This window comes from Chrysemys picta, chromosome 1 (assembly GCF_011386835.1).
Source record: "Chrysemys picta bellii isolate R12L10 chromosome 1, ASM1138683v2, whole genome shotgun sequence".
NCBI lineage: Eukaryota > Metazoa > Chordata > Testudines > Emydidae > Chrysemys > Chrysemys picta.
Window position 1 is genome coordinate 335,909,730 of NC_088791.1, and position 18,615 is coordinate 335,928,344.

The following is an 18,615-nucleotide window of genomic DNA, read 5'->3' on the forward strand; positions in this document are numbered from 1 at the left end:
ATCCAGGTCCATTTCTTTGTGGTCTTGCTTGCACACATCCTTGAAAAGAAATTGTGGGTCTTTTTCCAGATGCCAATTCTCCATGAAGGATGTCCTTTGGGATGTGCCCATCATTCATTCGGCACACGTGCCTAAGCTAGCAAAGGCATCTCTGTTTAAGGAGTGTTTTCATGCTGGGTATGCTGGCCCGTTTGAGCACCTCAGTGTTGGTGACTCTGTCCCTCCAAGAGATGCCAAAAAGTCGACGAAGGCAACACCTATCAACAAAGCTGTTGATCCTCTTTTCCTGATGAGACTATAAGGTCCATGTCTCACTCCCGTACAAAACTGTGCTGATAACACATGCACGATATACAGAGATCTCTGTGTGTTCTGTCAGTTGGTTGTTTTGCCAGTCCCTCTTGCTTAGTCTAGACATTGTTGTGGTGGCTTTTCCAGTGCAGATGCTGAGTTCCGTTTCAAGTGAAAGGTTTACTGTGATAGTGGACTCCGGGTATGTGAACTTGTTCACCGCTTCAGGTTCAGAGTTGGTGATCTTGATGGAGGGGAGGGTGCTTCCTCAACTCCTGGGTGCATTATGTTCATCTTTTTTAGGCTTATGGTAAACCTGAAGTCTTGGCAGGCTTTGGCAAAACTCTCCTTAAGGCTTTGAAGATGAGCTTCTGTGTGGGTTGTCACTTCCCGAGTCTTGGTTTTAGATCTGAGTCTTGCAAGATTGAACAGCTTTCCATCTGATCTTGTGTACAAGTAGATTCCCTCAGTTGAGGAACCAAAAGCTTGTTTCAGTAGCAAGGAGAAGAAGATTTCAAACACAGTTGGGGCAAGTACACAGCCTTGCTTAACTCCGCTATGAATGAAGTATTATTAGATTATGTTAATGTTAATCTAATACATGCTTTCCATAGAGGCAGAGTGCAAACATTGAGTATAATTTGTATCAGAAATGAATAAACAGAATTATTATTATTATTGTTTGTGTTACTGTAGCACCTAGTGGTCGTTGACGAGGTTAGACCCGTTGTGCCTGGCACTGTATAAACACATAGTAAGAGTCAGTCCCTGCTCCAAAGAACTTACAATCTAAATAGACAAGACAGATAGGGTATGTCTACACTGCAGTTAAAAACCAGTGGTTGGTCCATGCCAGCTGATTTGGGCTCACAGGGCTCAGGCTAATGGGCTGTTTAATTGCAATGTAGATATTCGGGCTCCGGCTGGAGCCAGACTCTAGGACCCTAGGAGGTGGGAGGATCCCAGAGCTCAGGCTGCGCCCAAGCCCAAATAGCTACACCGCAATTAAGCAGCCCGAGCCCCAGGAATCCACGTCAGCTGGCATGGGCCAGGTGTGGTATCTAAGTGCAGTGTAGACATATCCACAATGACTGGGAGAAAGGAAATATTATTATCCTGATTCTATCGATGAGGAACTGAGACAGAGAGAGACTAAGGACCAGCTCTTCAAAGGTTTTAGGCTCTTAAGTGCCAGCAATTTCAATGGAGTTAGGCATCTAAATATTTTTAAGGATCTGGGCCTAAATGATTTTCCCACTGTGACATTATCCAGGGTACAATCTGGACTGTTGAACAGCCTTGTCCCCTTAACTCTCATGCCTGTGGTGCCTTTTACACTGCTTTGCTGTCAGAACATCACATCCACCCCTGGCCTGCTCACACAGCCTTCAGCATGCAAATTCACTCCCAGCTAAACACATGAGCACGTTGACCAGTCACTCATGAATTATTTACAGGGCAATACCAACAAATTCTTAGTCCCAGACTTTGCCCCAGAAATGTGTGTCTTGTACTGTCCAGCAAACTTTGTCTCACCATACACTGTTGTAAATTTCATAGGCTGGGTCTCCTTTCAGCCTGGGACCACTTCCGCCTTAGTTCAGCTCTTTGAGATTTGTTGATATCCTGAGCAGAGAGATGGGAGGAGGAGAGGTGAAAGGGAGGCCACTGTGTCGCTCTCTAATACCACACTCCCCTCTTCGAGGATTACTCCTAACGGGGGTTCAGGCAACTAGTAGTCTCTTGTGGATGTAAGGGTTGGACCGTCTCTGTGATGAAATGTACATTTCTTGTTTACACATTCCTGTTGCTGAAGACTGTTGGCATCCTTTCATCTGTGAGAAACGGTGGGAATTGCAGCCTACGATGTAGATGGTTTGCAATATCTCATGTGACTGAATAATCCAATTCAAGATTTGCATGATCTTTGGTAGTTATTGCAAATGTTTGTATCTTGTTTGGGAGCTGCTTCCTTCCTACGGGTTCTTTTCTCTTCAAGCTGTAGGAGCCAGCTTCTGTCATGGACTTTGATACCTTGATGGAGACGATGGCGCCACTTGTTATGATTACTTGCCAAGATTTCCCATTGGTCAGGATCAATTCCAAATTCCATCATATCTTGCTTGCATGTGTCTTTATAGTGAAGCTTGGGACATCCTGTTTTTCTTGTTCCCTCTGATAGCTCCCCATATAGCATGTCCTTGGGTATGCGTCCATCTTCCAACCTACTCAGATGGCCCAGCCAGCGCAGTCATCTTTGCTTGAGCAGGGCTGTCACACTTGGTAAATTTGCCCTTTTAAGAACCTCTGTGTTGCTGACTTTATCCTGCCATTTGGTGTCGCGTATGTAGCGTAAACAACATAGGTGGAAACTGTTCAACCTTTTCTCCTGATGAGCCTATGTTGTCCATGTTTCCCCACAATACATGATAGTGCTAAGGACACAAGCTTGGTACGCTAGCATGTTGGTCTTGATGGTGAGCTTTGAGTTGCTCCATGCTCTTTTAGTTTGTCTGCTATAGGTGGTGGCAGCCTTTCTAATGTGAACATTTAGTTCTTCATCCAATGATAAGTTGGTGGTCACTGTAGAACCTAAATAGCTGAACTTTTGGACTACTTCTAGCTGATTTGCATGCAAGGTAAATGAAGGATCTTGTGGAAACCCCTGTCCTAATACAATGGTTTTCTTGATGCTGATGGTAAGAGCAAATACCTGACAGGCACTTGAAAGGCGGTCCTTTCCTGAGTTGTGTAATAGATCTTCATTGTGGAGTATGAGGGCAGCATCATCAGCGAATAGAAGTTCCTTGATTAGCACCTTTTTGATTTTTGTCTTTGACTTACATTGGGACAGGTTGAAGAGTTTGGAGGTTGAAGAATTTCTTGTTTACGCATTCCCATTGCTGAAGAAGAGATGCTTAAACTGGTAATAGCTCTTTAACACCTGGCTGGGGCCAGTGTGTCTTTGTCTCTGAAAAACTGGTTTGTGGGTGTTACCCAGAATTACAACCTATTTCAGTAGCAATCGTACAGTAGAATTTTATAACCTCACGTATAGTGTTGCTATGCATATTATACCAGGAGAATAATGTTTGGCAGATTATGACTTTGCAAATGATACCTCACAAGGATACTTGTTCTTGTTGTGAACATAATAGTATAGACTGCCACACCCACATAAGAATTGTTCCCATATCTCCCAGATGAATCCTAATTCAGTGTTTTAACCACAAGAACATGCTTCTGGTCTATAGAGTAATATTTTGACATATTGCCAACTCCACCCCCTTTTTATTTCTGTGTGTTGTGTATGGGGAGAATTGTCAGTACTGAGCATCCAAAGGCTACTTGTCAAGTCACTGTTGAATAGAGAAATACCTAGACTACTTAGAAATGAGAGAGAAATAAATTTACTGTAAAAGATGATTTTGGTTGCAATCTGGATTCTGAGAATATAGACAATTTCCTCTAGTTTTTAATTAATTGTTTATGGTTTAGACTGATGTAAGTGAGACAGTCAGGTATAATATATTATTTTCTTAACAGAAATAATAGGATTTAGTGGGACTTCATGTTCTTCCTTTTTTTTTAAGTACAAATGATGCTGAATAACAATGAATAAGTAGCAAATATTTTATTCATTGTTTAATTGTCTTACCACAAGGTACATTTATATATGTTGAAGCAAATCAGTATCTTTTATGCAACTAAGTAACCAAGGGTCATGCTGGATTCTCCATCACTGATAATTTTTCAAATCAAGATTATATGATTTTCTAAAGGATCTGCTCTAGGAATTATTTTGGGGAAGTTCTATGTCCTGTGTTATGCAGGAAGTCAGACTAGATTATCACAATAGTTCCTTCTGGTCTTGTTATCTATGAATCTATGAAAAATTATTAAATTTAGACTGCTGATTAACACTTTGGAAAATTATGCAGAATCTTAGTGTGACTGGCAATATCTGATACTCACAGAGCTCCTTTTAATAGCTCCAAGCATTGTTTTTCATAGCATATTATTGCTCTGACCAAGGTCATTTAAACTTTAATTTCTTGAGCAGCATAAATCAAGAGTATACATATGAAAAAAGAAAAACAAGCTAAATCTATAATCAGGAGTAACACTTAGCAGTTACTATTGGCTGCTGCATTCATTAATTAAGCGAGGTTTACTGTTGAGTTATAACACTAGTCAGTTTGCCTAAATGGTTCATTAAAGGCCAGATTTTATTACATATTACATGCTTTCTGCTTTTCACACAAACTTATTATATTGCTCAGAGAAGGTGATCTTTTAAAGCACATTAGACTAATGTTCCTGAAACTCCATCTAATGTAAGTTTTATTGAATTGCTGTAACTAAAAAAGGTCACATAATGATTTGTTCAGATAATGGATTTAGTGAAAGGAAAACAAAATGAATGGGTTATTGTAGTAAGACCGACCTTGATATACATTTATAGTTTCTGAGATTTATGGATATTGCTACAAATGAAGAAACTAAAAATTTTTGTGAGCAGTACTGCTGCCATTTTTTTAACAGATGCTATAATACAAGACAAGCACAAAGGTGCTTGTTTCAATACTGTGAGGTGTATTAGATATAGTAATAGCTAGTCTGGTGCAGCAGCTGAGAATTTTCCTCCTGTGGTCTAAAGAAAGCTGCCAAAACTTGTTGCCGTGTGCAAAAATGAGTATCTAGGAAGCTATTATATGGAAAAACTAATCCATAAACTGAAGAAATTCACTAATTTATCTAAATAAAACAAAACAAAAATGAAGAAGGGCCTAATGGTGATCCATTGCTTAGGGCATTAGCTAGGGGCTTAGGAGATCTATGTTCACTTTTCTGCTCTGGCACAGACTTCCTGGGTGACCTTGCTCATGTTGCTTAGTCTGTGTTTTAGTTCCTTGTCTGCAAAATGGGGAAAATAGCACTCCCCACCTCACAGAGGTGTTGTGAGGATAAGTCCATTAAAGATTGTGAGATTCTGAAACTCTGTGGTGCTGAGGACAATAGAACTGGCTCAAATAGGCAGAATTCCTGCCTCAGCCAGGCTTCCTGTTGGACCTTGGGAAAGTCACTTTGTTCCTCTGTTCTCCAATTGCCCATTCCTGCAAAATACAGATAATGATTCCCTCTCCCACCTTTTGTTCTTATCTATTTAGTCACTCTCTGTACATGTGTATGTACAGCAAAATGGGGCCCTGATCTCTCTTGAGGACTGTGGGCTGCACTGTGAATACTGCTTATAATCAATAGGTAAATATATTAATATTATCAGAATATAGCCCCTCAACTTTACATAAAAACAGATTACGCTAAAGGGAATTTTTTTCTTCTAGCACTGAATACAATAGTATAATATACTGCTAACAGTGAGATAAGAAAGTCTCAACAATCTGTTCCTAGTCATTCTGCTTGTAATACCTTAGGAATCTCATAAGAATTCTACACGATGTTTCTTTTCTATAGGAATCTTTGCTATCAGCAGTGTTCAGACACTCAAGTGGAGAAGCCTCAGAAAGGAAAGATTCTGAATAGCAATGAGAAAAATGTAAACAGAAATTACTTCACAAATGCCTTTAAATGGCAAAAATTGACGCAATCATCAATCTTTCTTTAGTTTCCATTTTGCTATCTTTATGAGGTGGGGGAAGGGGAATTAAAGTTATTTAAAACTTTATTGAGAAGGAAAATGCGCTCTATTAGTAATCATGATTACACTGGCAATATAAACTAGTGGAGAAAGGCATAACAAGAACCAATGACTGGCAGATGAAGGCAGACAAATTCAAATTAGAAATAAGGTCACGTTTTCAACAATGAGGGTGATTAACCATTGGAACAAACTGTCAAGGAAAGTGGTGGATTCTCCATCTCTTGAGGGTCTTCAAATCAAGACCTTTCTGGAAGATAAGCTTTACTCAAACACAAGTTATTGAGTTCAGTACAGGGGTAACGGGATGAAATTTAATGGCATGTGATATAGGCAGTGCTTAATTTTTGCCTGACACCTGTGGGCTTGCTGCATCAGTTATGAAAGTAAAAAAATTGCTTGAGCCCCAGCACCTTAATTGTTTCAGCCCCAACATCTCTTTCATTACAAATTAAGCACTGGCTATAGAGGAATCACACTAGATGATCTAATAGTCATTTCTAGCCTTAGACTATATGAATCTAGAAGTATAGTAATTTGCTGTTCCAGTACTCCCTTGAAAATACAGAGTAAGAATTGGGTAGAATTTTATGCATGAGCATTGATGAGGCAGGGAACATGTCTTATTTGCCAATGAAGTGCTATCAGTCAATGGTGTTGAATATGCTATTTGTGTGTTAAGCTTATGTGCTAGCCTTCACTTCTATAAATATATAAATAATATAATATAGACAACGGGCAATTTAAGCATCCACCTTGCAGGTGATATCAATGAGGGTCCTATTAAGAGAATAGTTAAGCTCATTCAACAATGGTGAAGTCTCTGTGGATTTTCAAGTTAGGATGTCGTTCTATTGAAAAGCTGTCTGAGGACTCTGTAGGTGGTATAATTTAGAGCTGTGAAATGAAATATCAGCAAAATCTAGCCTGGAGCTCTCTGAAGGCTGTCTCTTTAAAATAGCTAACTTACAAATGCACAACTTGAGCGTAAATATAGTATCACTTGTGTTTTACATGTCTAGGGCACTTACTACCTTAGGGCCGGATCCTGCAATGAGCCTCATGTGGAGCTTGTTTTAGGGTCGAGCCTTCAAGTCACCAAGTTGTTACTTGGTTGAGCCGTTTTGGTTATTCTCCAAGTCCCTGAGGCCTGATCATCCTCCCAGACGCCCAGTGCCTACTGAGGTCACTGGAAGTTAGGTGCATATGCCCCTTTGATTAGTAGCTGTACAAATAGGATAAACATCCCCCTCCCCCGTGCACAAGTGTTAGTTGAGGCACTTTGAAAAAGCTAAGTTTTGCCGAGGTGCCTGCATCTTAAAAAAAAGGCAGTGTTGCCTAGTGGACAGGTCACTGGAGAGCTAGGTTCTGTCCCTGGCTCTGCCACCGACACACGGTGTGACTTTCCGCAAGTCATTTCACCTCTCTGTGACTCCTTTCCCCTGCCCACCTCTTGTCTGTCTTGTCTATTTAGACTGTAAAAACAGGGATCATCTGTTATCGTGTGCTTGTAAAATGGCTTGCACAATGTGCCCCGAATTTCAGATGAGGTCTCTTGCTGCTGTGGTAATAGAAGTAATAATAATAAACATTATCTGTGCTAAAAGGAAAACGATGAGTATTTATTTCATGCTTCATGCATGTTGGGATGGATAATAATATTCATTATGGAGACCACAATACTTTTATTTCCTGCTAGTTTCATAGATACGTAGATTTAAGGCCAAAAGGGACCATTATGATTGTCTGGTCTGACCACCTGCGTAACACAGGACATAGACTTTCACTACTGGCAATAATTTCCCTTCACAGCGCTGATAGCGACATTCTGTCCAGGTTGTATTTCAAACAGAGCCAGGCTTCCAAGGCTTCTTGTCTGTGCTAAATCTGACAGTACATAACTACGCTATGGAAATCTTTGCATTGGCTGCTAGGTAGCTGACAGTACAATATGGATTTTCCTTGACATATAGACCTGCTACATGGTTGGCCTACATTTTTTAAAAAAAACTGTTGACTCTGTAGTTTTGCTCGCAAGCCCTGAAGTCGTGTGATCAAGACTAACGGCCTGATTCGCCTCCCTTTTACACTGAGGTGACTATTGAGTTTAGTGGTGTTATTTGAGACTTAAATCAGTTGCAACTGAAAGAGGATCAGGCCTTGCTATCTGAACATCTCTGTTTTGTGGAGTCTTATCTTGATCAAATTTTCCCTTTAAGGTCAGATAGTTCCAGGGTCTTGGTGCCACCTTTGTCTTTTTGTTGAACATCTTGACAAGTGCTGCCAGAAACTACACTTGAACTTAAGTACTATGTTATTAATTAGTGACTACTCTTATTTCTAGTTTACTTTATGAGATCATAATTTTCTCTGAACAACTTTGGCTGGCTGGCTAACAGCGAACTCTGGGCCAATCAAATGGCTTCCATTTTCCCCATTTCACTTTAGTTCTTTGTTTCCCCTGCACAGCTTATGAAATATGCAAAAGGCTACATGACAGGGCTACCATGATAATCCACTGTAGGGATTTGAGGGAATGAGTAGGGGCAGAGAAGAAAATGGGTAAGCCCCAAGCTCTCAAAGTACAAATGACCAAGAAACGGAATTAAAAGCATGTAGTTTAAAAGGAGAACTCACCAGAAACATCACCCAAAAAAGTCAAACAAAATTCAGAACAAAGCAATAAGCAGTAAGGTCTGTTTCCATAATAGAGAATCTCTATAAACATAACCCAAAAAAGTTAACATAAGCCAAAGCAGCAATACACAAAAAACTTTCCAGACTGGAGAATCAACTGAATTTTCAAAGCCCAGGATGAGAGTTGGGCAATGGCCTGCCTTTCTTTGGACAGTCTCTTCAGAATCCTTTATTGCATCCTTTCCCTGCACACTTGTCCATGGGAAGGGAAAAGGAAGTTACAGTTAACAGTTCTGGGGGACAGTCCACAATGTACTGTACTGCTACACCCTGACAAAGATACAATCACTGTATTAAGGTTTAAATAGACAACTCAAAAAATCAACTAGAACAACAAAACAACCCCAGGGGAAAGCACTCTCTAAGAGCTTTGGGGGAGGGATAGCTCAGTGGTTTGAGCTTTGACTTGCTTAAACCCAGGGTTGTGAGTTCAAATCTTGAGGAGGCCACTTAGGGATCTGGGGCAAAAACAGTACTTGGGCTTGCTAGTGAAGGCAGGGGCCTGGACTTGATGACCTTTCAAAGTCCCTTCCAGTTCTAGGAGATAGGATATCTCCATTAATTAATTTATTATTTATTTTAGAGCAACCCTTCATATGTGTTAGTTAATGAGGAGCTGATGACTGCATTTTGTTAGCTATGGGTCAGCACTGTTGGCTTTTGCAGAAGGGAGTCTGGAATTCAAAATGTGAGGATGAGCCCCTGGTGCAGTGGGATAGGGAGTTAATTCCTGGAACAGGAGGCTACCTGGAGGAAGACCTGAAAATGAGTGTGAGAATGACACAAAGGCGTGGACAAAGTGAGTGCGGGTAATATCTTTTATTGAACCAATAAAGCTTGTCTCTCTCACCAGCAGAAGCTGGTTGAATAAAAGATATTACCTCACCCACCTTTTCTCTCTCATCTCTTGGGACTGACACAACTACAACAACACTGCATACAACAAAGGAATGGAGTGAGGGGAGAGATTGTGTAATAAATCTTTGGCCATATGCGTGCAGACACTGGTTATTTGTGGGGCTAGAACTCAAGTACAATCCACATCACGATCACATGTGGTTGCTACCTAAGTTGAGGAGACATCTGTATAAACTATGAGTAAGTAGCAGGTAGTTACCTAAATTGGGGCCCTCCACAAGTGGGAGACCTGATTGTATACCTAGGTATTAAGAAATGAGTAGAGGTGTACATGGAGATAGAGCTCTGCAAGGCAAGGAACCTGACATGGAAGGAGAAAGAAAGCCAGTGGAAGGTTCCAAGAGAGGTCAGAACAGCATATGAGTTTGACGGGTCATGCTTTATACTCAGGTTCCTCATATAAGTTATAAAGGGTTAATGCATGGTTAATAGATGTTTTAATAAATAGTTAATTATTATGGAGTCCAATAGGTTGCTGATGTATTGATGCATTTGATAATCATCATGTCTATCACTGGAACCTTAATATAAAGTAAGATGATTTTGGTTGTTGCAGAAAGATAGGATTTTGGAAGGCCAAAGAGGAGGAGTTCGCCTTACCCATGTCAACCTTGTCGTAACTAAAGCATAGACAATAGTTAAGACGTAGGGACAAAAAGGAAAAATCAGATATTTGAGACATTGTGGCAAAAGAACCAACAAGACGTATTACCTGCTTGGATAGGGAGGGAGAGGAGTCAAAGACTTGCAAGGCCTTTCCACATTGCTAAACCTTATATTTCCAGACTCAGTTAGTGATGGCATGCTCATAAATGAGCTGCGGATTCGACTAGCCTGTGAGGCAGCTTAGCTCACGGGATGAAGACTGCTATAGAAGAGTTGCCTGCTGTAATCAGCATGCTTTTTGATCTGTAACTTCGGAATCTGATAGACGTTTTAGTAAAATTCACAGCAAGACACTTTTTCCCCTCTGAAATCTGAGGTTTGTTTTTGTCTCATGGTTTATCATTGTTCATAATGAGTTGTTAATGAGCTGTCAATTATGTAAATTAGGAGTAACAGACTGAAATCCTCCCTTTGCCTCATATGCTTCAATATATTTGCATGTTTGTTTTATAGATGTGGATGTATTCTATAGCCCCACAACCCTACAATACAGTTATATTGGGCTCATTGACTGTATCATTATTAATAATTATATACTCCATTCATTGGAGATAACTACTCAGTCTGAGTTCTAAGAGCAAAATAACTCTTGCTTGACAAAGTGGAGCAGGACAAGGACGGCAGAGCCTTCCCAAAAGTGGAGGGGCCAGAGTCCCTCAGCCTCTCGAGACCCCACCCCTGCCCTTCCTCTTTCTCCTGAGGCCCCGCTCCCTCCTTCCCCCCCCACGACATCCCCCACTCCTTTTCTCCCAGAGGAACAGCCCCCAGCCAAGCCGGAGCAGGGCCTGGGAGCCTGCCCCCTCGCCTGGGGGGACGAAAGCAGCTCCCTGACCCCCAGGCTTCCCGCCCAGGACAGGTGGAGGGAACCAGGCTCCCCACAGCTGCCCACATGGCTCTTACCCTGACCCGGGCTCCAGCGGGGCGGGGAAGAGAGTGGCCTTGTAGCTGCAGCCTGGCCATGGTAAGAGTAAGAGCCGCGTGGGCAGCTGTGGGGAGCCATGGTGCAGATCCTCCATCTGCCCTAGGTGGGGAACCGAGGGGGCGTGGACAGGGTGTGCTTGAGCCCCCCCCACCGCAGGCAGGTGGAGGGTCCGCTGTGGCTCCCCACAGCTGCCTGCATGGCTCTTACCATGACCAGGCTGTGACTCTGAGACCCCACCCCTCAGCCGGAGCTGGCTCGGGCAGTTGTGGGTAGCCAACGTGGACCCTCTTCCTCTTCCTCCATCTGCCCTGGGGGGGAGACTGCGGGGGCGGGGACAAGGGGGGAAGAGGAGGGAAAGGAGGCGTGATCTTAAACTTATCCCTGAATTATATCAGTAGACCTTTTGTGTTTGTACTAATTCAGTCATTCTGTCTGTCTTGTGCACTTTTCCCCATCAACGTTTATTAGTATAGATTATTGTGACATTTTATGAAATTTCACTCCCTTCTTATAGTTGAGTTCACAATTAAGGTATATTTTTAGGCCCAATTATTACAGCAGAACTCCGGTCCCATGTGATGACCCCAGAATGGGGAGGATTCTTGTGGCTATGTTCTGGGTCTGACAATCTTATGGGTGGAACCCATCCCAGCTCTCTTTCTCTCCCGCCCCTCCACTGGGAGTTGTGGGAGCTCCAGCTCCATGTGTTGCTTCTAGAAAGGGTACAGGTTGTTGGGGCCATGTCCTAGGTTAATTGTTATAGCTGCTCTTACAGCTTCCAGACATAGAACTGAATCTCTGAGAGAGAGAACACAAGCTGATTAAGGAGTTACATAAAGTCCCAGAGTGAAAGGATTTAATAATCCTATTCTGACCCACCCTGACCAGACAGGAGCATATGTCTCTATCATGATTGATCAAAGCCAAATCCAAAGATCCAAAGGAGAGACAATCATTTTTCTTTGTTAGCTCTCAGATATCCATAATGGGAGACCCTTTCATAAATGTTCACCCACCAGGCATTTTGTTTTCCCCTTATCCAGTCTCTCTGCCGATATAGCACAATAGTGTAGATTAGGCCTTAGTGTATTATACTTGCTTTGTGTTACTACTGTGTTCTGTGCATTGTAAATTTTAACTTTATCCATCTTTGTTAATCAAGATAAATTTACCTAATTCGCTTTTATTCTAGTAAAATAATTTGGAGGGCTCTATTAGTTCTCTCTTGGTGGCACATTAGTACTTTCCCTTATTTCAAAGGAAGAGAAGAGACGTGGTTGCACTTGCAAAAATTGAACATCATGTTCACACTGATGGTGTTCTAGGACATTTTGTGCACATAGACAGGGCACATGAAGTTAAGGTAACAATTAACCGTGAGACCCAGAGACAGATTGTCTTTCCTTGCTGGAATGGAGAACAAAGGTGTTGTAAGGAGATGCAAAATGATTACAATGTTCTTCACCTTGTTCAACAAGGGCTATGTTTTGTCTTTAAGCACAGCCCTGAGCAGGGGACTGTGCAGAAGTTGCACCAGCCTAGGGAATAACCCTGGGAGGCAGCGTGAATCTGAAACAGCCCTCTGATTATCTGTAGAGTAAGACTGTGTTCTGTAGCCAATCAGGATACAAGATTTGGGTATGTCTTACTTTGCCAAGTAATGGGGAATCTTATTCCTTCTTGGCCAAGTATCAGTATACAGCCTAGCTCTTACTATATACATCTGAAAGCCTAGAAGTTACAAAGGTGAAAATACCTTTTGGATTGTCCAGTCACCTCGTGGCAATGCAGGATGGTTCCTTACAGTCCATTTTTGCTTAGCTAGCTTTAAAAGTTCCCAGGGATTGAGCTACTACCACTGCTATTTGGAGACTGTTCCTCAGCATATGACCGCTGTCTGTTGGGAAAACTTTATTCTTAATATTTCTAATTGTTTCCATCCTTACTTTTATTATATTTTTCCTATTTATACCTCTGTGTTCTACACTAAACGGTCCTTCTTCCTTTGTGCGAACAGTAGTCAGATATAGCTAGACTGCTCATGAACCCAGCAGCCGTGCTAGTTATATTTATTACATGCTAGATTTGGCCATGCTTACATTGAGTAATACCTCACTTTGTAGTTACTCATTGTGAGTAAGAGTGACCAAATCTGCCCCGTGTGATTTGCAGCGATGGGCCCAGACCAAAAATCAGGATCAACAAGCACACTTAAACTCACAATGGGATTAGAATCCAGATCCAAATGCCACAGTTTGTGGTAGAAAAATAAATACACATAAATATAAAAATACCCTCTCAGATCCAACTACCAATTAAATTTAGTGTGTTTGAAATCCTGATCAGAACATGGCATCTCAGGCCATCCCTTGCAAATAGTAAGAAAAGTTTAGGATTTATTACGATGGTAAATAGGCAGAAACAGGTACTACTTTCATGGATTTGTGATGTTTGTCACCATATTTTTAAGATATGATTGGTTTGTTTGAAGGGCGAAATTTATAAAAGCTTAAACACATATAATTTAAGTAGCTATTTATTCAGCCTTCTTATCCCACTGAGCTTCATAGAAGTAATGCAATTTAATTCATTACAGTTCTGAACCACAGAGGCATAAAATGATGTCGGCCTAAAATCCCATAATACCTACCAGTGTTTGTGAATGACTAATGCAGTTAGGGATATCGCCTGCCATTATCTTCTCATGAAGGAGACTGAGTGGGATTTCTTCAGATAAGGTATTAAGCCTTTCTACACAGAGTACAGAACTGACATGGTGAGTGGTATTAAAGGAAAACACAGTGGAGATTACATTCCATGGAATGCCATATTTTCCTGTCTTCACTGTTTAAAGTACCATAATGGTCTTAGTGACAGCTGCTTAACCTTCAGCTATAGAACATTTCACCTTCCCTTTTTAAGGCCCTTACATTTTGAAATAATTGGTGGAATGAGCTTCTTTAAACTATCGTATTTACAACAAATAGGCAATCCAGTGTAGTCTGGCAACATATAGGAACCTCAGAAGCTGTGGTCTATACTGACCTTATTAATTGTATTCCAGCAATTTAATTAAAATCATTCTAATGCAGACTTCAGACACAGGAGCTTTGGCTGTGATCTCTTCTCTCCAAGCCACTCAAGGGCAGGTTCATCAGACTTGAACAGGAGGCCTCCAGGGAAAACAGAAGGCCAGCCTGATTCTCCCATTGAAGCGCACTAATAACCCCCATTGCTCCCTCAGAGGGTTATTTGTATCAGGCCTAATTCAACTTCCACTGAAATCAATGGCAAGGCATCCACTGGCTTCAAGGGTGTTGGATCAGGCCCATACCACAGGGAGACTAGGGCCAATAGTTTCACAGGCTGATGCATTGGTTGCATTCTTCCCTATGAGGCAGTAACAAATGACTCACCATGATATTTAGTCTGCAGAAGAGAATAGTGAGGGGGGGATGTCATAGGTTTCACCCCCACTCTGAACTTTACGGTACAGATGTGGGGACCTGCATGAGAACCCCTAAGCTTAATTACCAGCTTAGATTACTGTGCTGCCACCACCAAATCGTTTGAGTCATTTGGAAACTCTCTCTTCCCCCCAAAATATCTCCCTCCCAAGTACTATAACCCTTCCCTGGGTAGCCTTGAGAGACTTCTCCACCAAGTTCCTGGTGAACACTGATCCAAACCCTTGGATCTTAAAACAAGGAGAAATTTAACCATCCCCCATCCTTTCCCCCACCAATTCCTGGTGAGTCCAGATCCAGCCCCATTGGATCTTAAAACAAGGAAAAATCAATCAGGTTCTTAAAAAGAAGGCTTTTAATTAAAGAAAGAAAGGTGAAAGGAAAACCTCTGGGAGAGAGCATACAAGCTTCTCTCACAGACAACAGATTCAAAACACAGAGGATGTTCCCCTGGGCAAAACCTTAGTTACACAAAAGAAATCCCAATTTGATTATCCCTCTAATGCACAAGACAAGTCACAAAAGAAAATAAACATAAACCTATTTATTTCTTCTCTAATACTCACTACTCTGATAGGATGCTGATTCCTGGATCTTTTCTCTCCAGCACAAAACTTAATGAACTCTGAGACAAAGGAAAACTTCCCTCCTTCCTCTTGAAAAATCTTGTCCCCCCATTGGTTCCTCTGGTCAGGTGTCAGCTAGGCTAGGTGAACTTCTTAACCCTTTACAGGTAAAAGAGGCATTAACCCTTACCTGTCTGTTTATGACAGGGGATTTGATAGCAGCCTTCAACTACCCGAAGGGGGGTTCCAAAGAGGATGGAGCTAGACTGTTCTCAGTGGTAGCAGATGACAGAACAAGAAGCGATGGTCTCAAGTTGCAGTGGGGGAGGTCTAGGATGGATATTAGGAAAAACTATTTCACCAGGAGGGTGGTGAAGCACTGGAATGGGTACCTAGGGAGGTGGTGGTATCTCCATCCTTAGGGGTTTTTAAGGCCCGGCTTGACAAAGCCCTGGCTGGGATGATTTAGTTGGGGTGGTGCTGCTTTGAGGAGGGGGTTGGACTAGATGACCTCCTGAGGTCTCTTCCAACCCTAATCTTCTACGATTCTATGATGATTCTATTTTAGAGCTACTGTGTGACTAAAGGTACCATAGTTCAGTTGAGACATAAACCTTAGGCCCTACTTGTTGTGACCATTAAACATACCATTGCACTTTTCAAATACATTCTTCCTGCTTAAAGCAAATTTCCCCTGCTGTTTCTTTTAGACAGTGTTTTTCACCTCCAATCCTAGGGGCCAGGGCCGGCTCCAGGCACCAGCTTAACAAGCAGGTGCTTGGGGCAGCCAAGGGAGAGGGGCGGCACCTGCGGCAATTCGGGGGCGGCAGGTTCCTCACTCCCCCTAGGAGCGAAGGACCTGCCGCTGAACTGCTGCCGCCGATCGCTGCTTTTTTTTTTTTTTTTTGTGCTTGGGGTGGCAGAAAAGCTGGAGCCGGCCCTGCTAGGGGCGATATATTGAAATCAGTGGAAATTTCTCTCTAAAACATTGTACATTGCTGCTGTGTTGCATCCCAGAGGGGGCAGCATTTCAGTAGTTAGTATAGTGATTCCTGAGTGGACAGTTATAGAGAAGGTTGCTGGAGCACTTCCATTCAAATCCCCTGTTTCCAACTGCACATACAAACACGGAAACAATTGGGGACTGGAAGTGGTAACTACTCAGTTGTTGGCTTCATGTTTGTGTTCTCGGTATATGCTGTCCCACCTCTGCGCAGATAGCTGATACAGCAGACCTCGATCAAACTGCCCCAAAAGACCACAGACTTGGTTCCATAGTGAAGGCGCTCAGCCAGGTTTATTGTCGATGAAGCCCGGTAATAGCTCCTGGCAGATTCTACAAGGACACTAAGACGTGTATGCCCATGACACTGGACTCGGCTCAGTGAATGGTGGGCCTTTCCATTCCCCACTCAGTCGGACAAAGACATCCCCTCTGAGACCCCTCTTTATACACTGACACAAACAAGTTATGTATTGCCCATCTGACATGGTTAGTTACTACCCTTTACTTTGTACATGTTGGTTTGATCAAAACATCTCTATCCATCACGCTTCATCTTACCTTATCTTTAAGAGGGGGATCAGTGTGCCCTTGTATCATCTTTGGGGAGTATGTTTACACCATAACCTTGAATTGGGGTGTTCTGATACCACCCTTCTGGAATGTGTGCCTAGGAGTGCTTGTACTTTTGCAACACCAGCACTGTTCTTGCCAGGTTCTGTGAACTTGCAAGCAGGCACGTTTTGTAGAGGGCCTGACTTCTGCTCACAGCCTGACTTTTGCTAACTTTTCTTTATATCAGCAGGGCCTGATTACTTCAGTTCAGGCCTTAAACCATATACTGGGCCTCATGTCTCAGGCTGTCTCTTTCTACTACAGTAACTTGGAGTGATATTTTTTAAGTCCTTTTTGTTTATGATAATGCTACATACCACGTTCCACATTGTGGCTAATGGAAGGTGTTATATCCTTGGGGGTAACAGTTTTAGGAAGAAATCACTGGAGACACAGAGAGCTGTAAACCTCGTAGCAGCCATTTATTTCCACACAAGTTTCTATTACCACGACAACCAAATACACAACAGAAGGAAAATCCCAACCTGCTCAATTTATCTCTTTGAATATCAATGAGTTTCAGGTCAAATTCAGTTCCTACTGAAGTCAGTGGGAGTGTTTTTGAAGTTAGTGGGGGCTGGACAGGACCTAGTTTCACTTTAATAAATCAGGGGACTGAAGTCAGGACTCTTGGGTTATATCTCAGCACTATTATTGTCTCACACTATAACCATGAGCAAATTGCTTAACCTCGGTGCTTTAGTCTACACATCTGTAATATAGATTCCACACTTCACAGTGGTCTAGAAGATTTATCTTGTGTAATTAATGTATGTTTATAATGTATAATTAATTGCTTTGTGATTGCAATATGAAAAGTGCAATAGAAGCACAAAAATATTACTATTCCCATTCAAAACATACGGTCAGATCTTCCGCTGGTGTAAATCAGTGTTTGTTCCATAAAAGTCAATGGAGCTACACTGATATACACCAGTTGAGGGATCTGGCCCACATAGTTATGCTTCAGTTATTACAGTATAATATAGAAAGAAACTCATCAAGCATTTTTTTATTCTTCTTCTCTCCTCAGGCTTCAGTAACTGGCAAGGAAAACTGACGTTAAAATATAAATGACACACTGGTAAGTAATATTTGATTAAATTTGTACATTTTATTTTTGGCACATTATGTTAAATAATTTGTTCTCATTTGGCAGCAGCTGATTCTTTCAATATTGCCTTAAGCATAACATTCAATTTTGTTAAAGGAAATGCATACTTTTGTGAATTTTCCTATATAATCGACTAAGGTGGCATACATCTTAATACCCAGTCCTCTTCCTTTGCATCGTTACTAGGTGACTTACAGGCCAGTTGAATGTAACACTGAACCTTTTAGAAATTAGAATGATTTGTAACTTCTCACAGTGATGCTGGCTGCCTATCACCCCTGAAATTCAAATTATGCCTTTGGCATGGAATTCAACCTCCTTTTTTGAACTCTGTAGGAAATGTTGCATGTCCAGTGAAAATTATCTCACATCATAGGTCCCAACCTGGCAATCCATAAAAAATAGTTCCATCTTTGTTTAAGTTATTGATAATGTAGTGTCACTGCTCTAATTTGTACCGCACATCTCGGCTATGTACATTTTCCAAACCATGATTTTGAAAGACTTTGTTGAGAAGTACAGCATCCAAGTCAATGAAAATGCTCCTGTTGATTTCAGTGGAAATTGGATTGTGCCCTTATAAAGTTATACAAGTGAAGGATTCAGGGTGTTATTAATATGTGATAATATGTATAAATCATATTGCAATTATATTTATCTTACAAATTTCCATTACCTCCAGTGGGAGGTATCT

The 18,615-nt window shown here is 41.7% G+C and overlaps 1 long non-coding RNA gene across 2 annotated transcripts in view; it reads left to right on the forward strand.

Moving 5' to 3' along the window:
• Positions 1 to 18,615, forward strand: part of LOC135983512 (uncharacterized) — a 385,110-nt gene that overhangs the window by 130,806 nt on the left and 235,689 nt on the right. For both annotated transcript variants that reach the window (XR_010601187.1, XR_010601188.1), the window contains exon 2: positions 17,841 to 17,891. This is a non-coding gene — a long non-coding RNA (uncharacterized LOC135983512). The remainder of the gene's footprint in view (positions 1 to 17,840; positions 17,892 to 18,615) is intronic.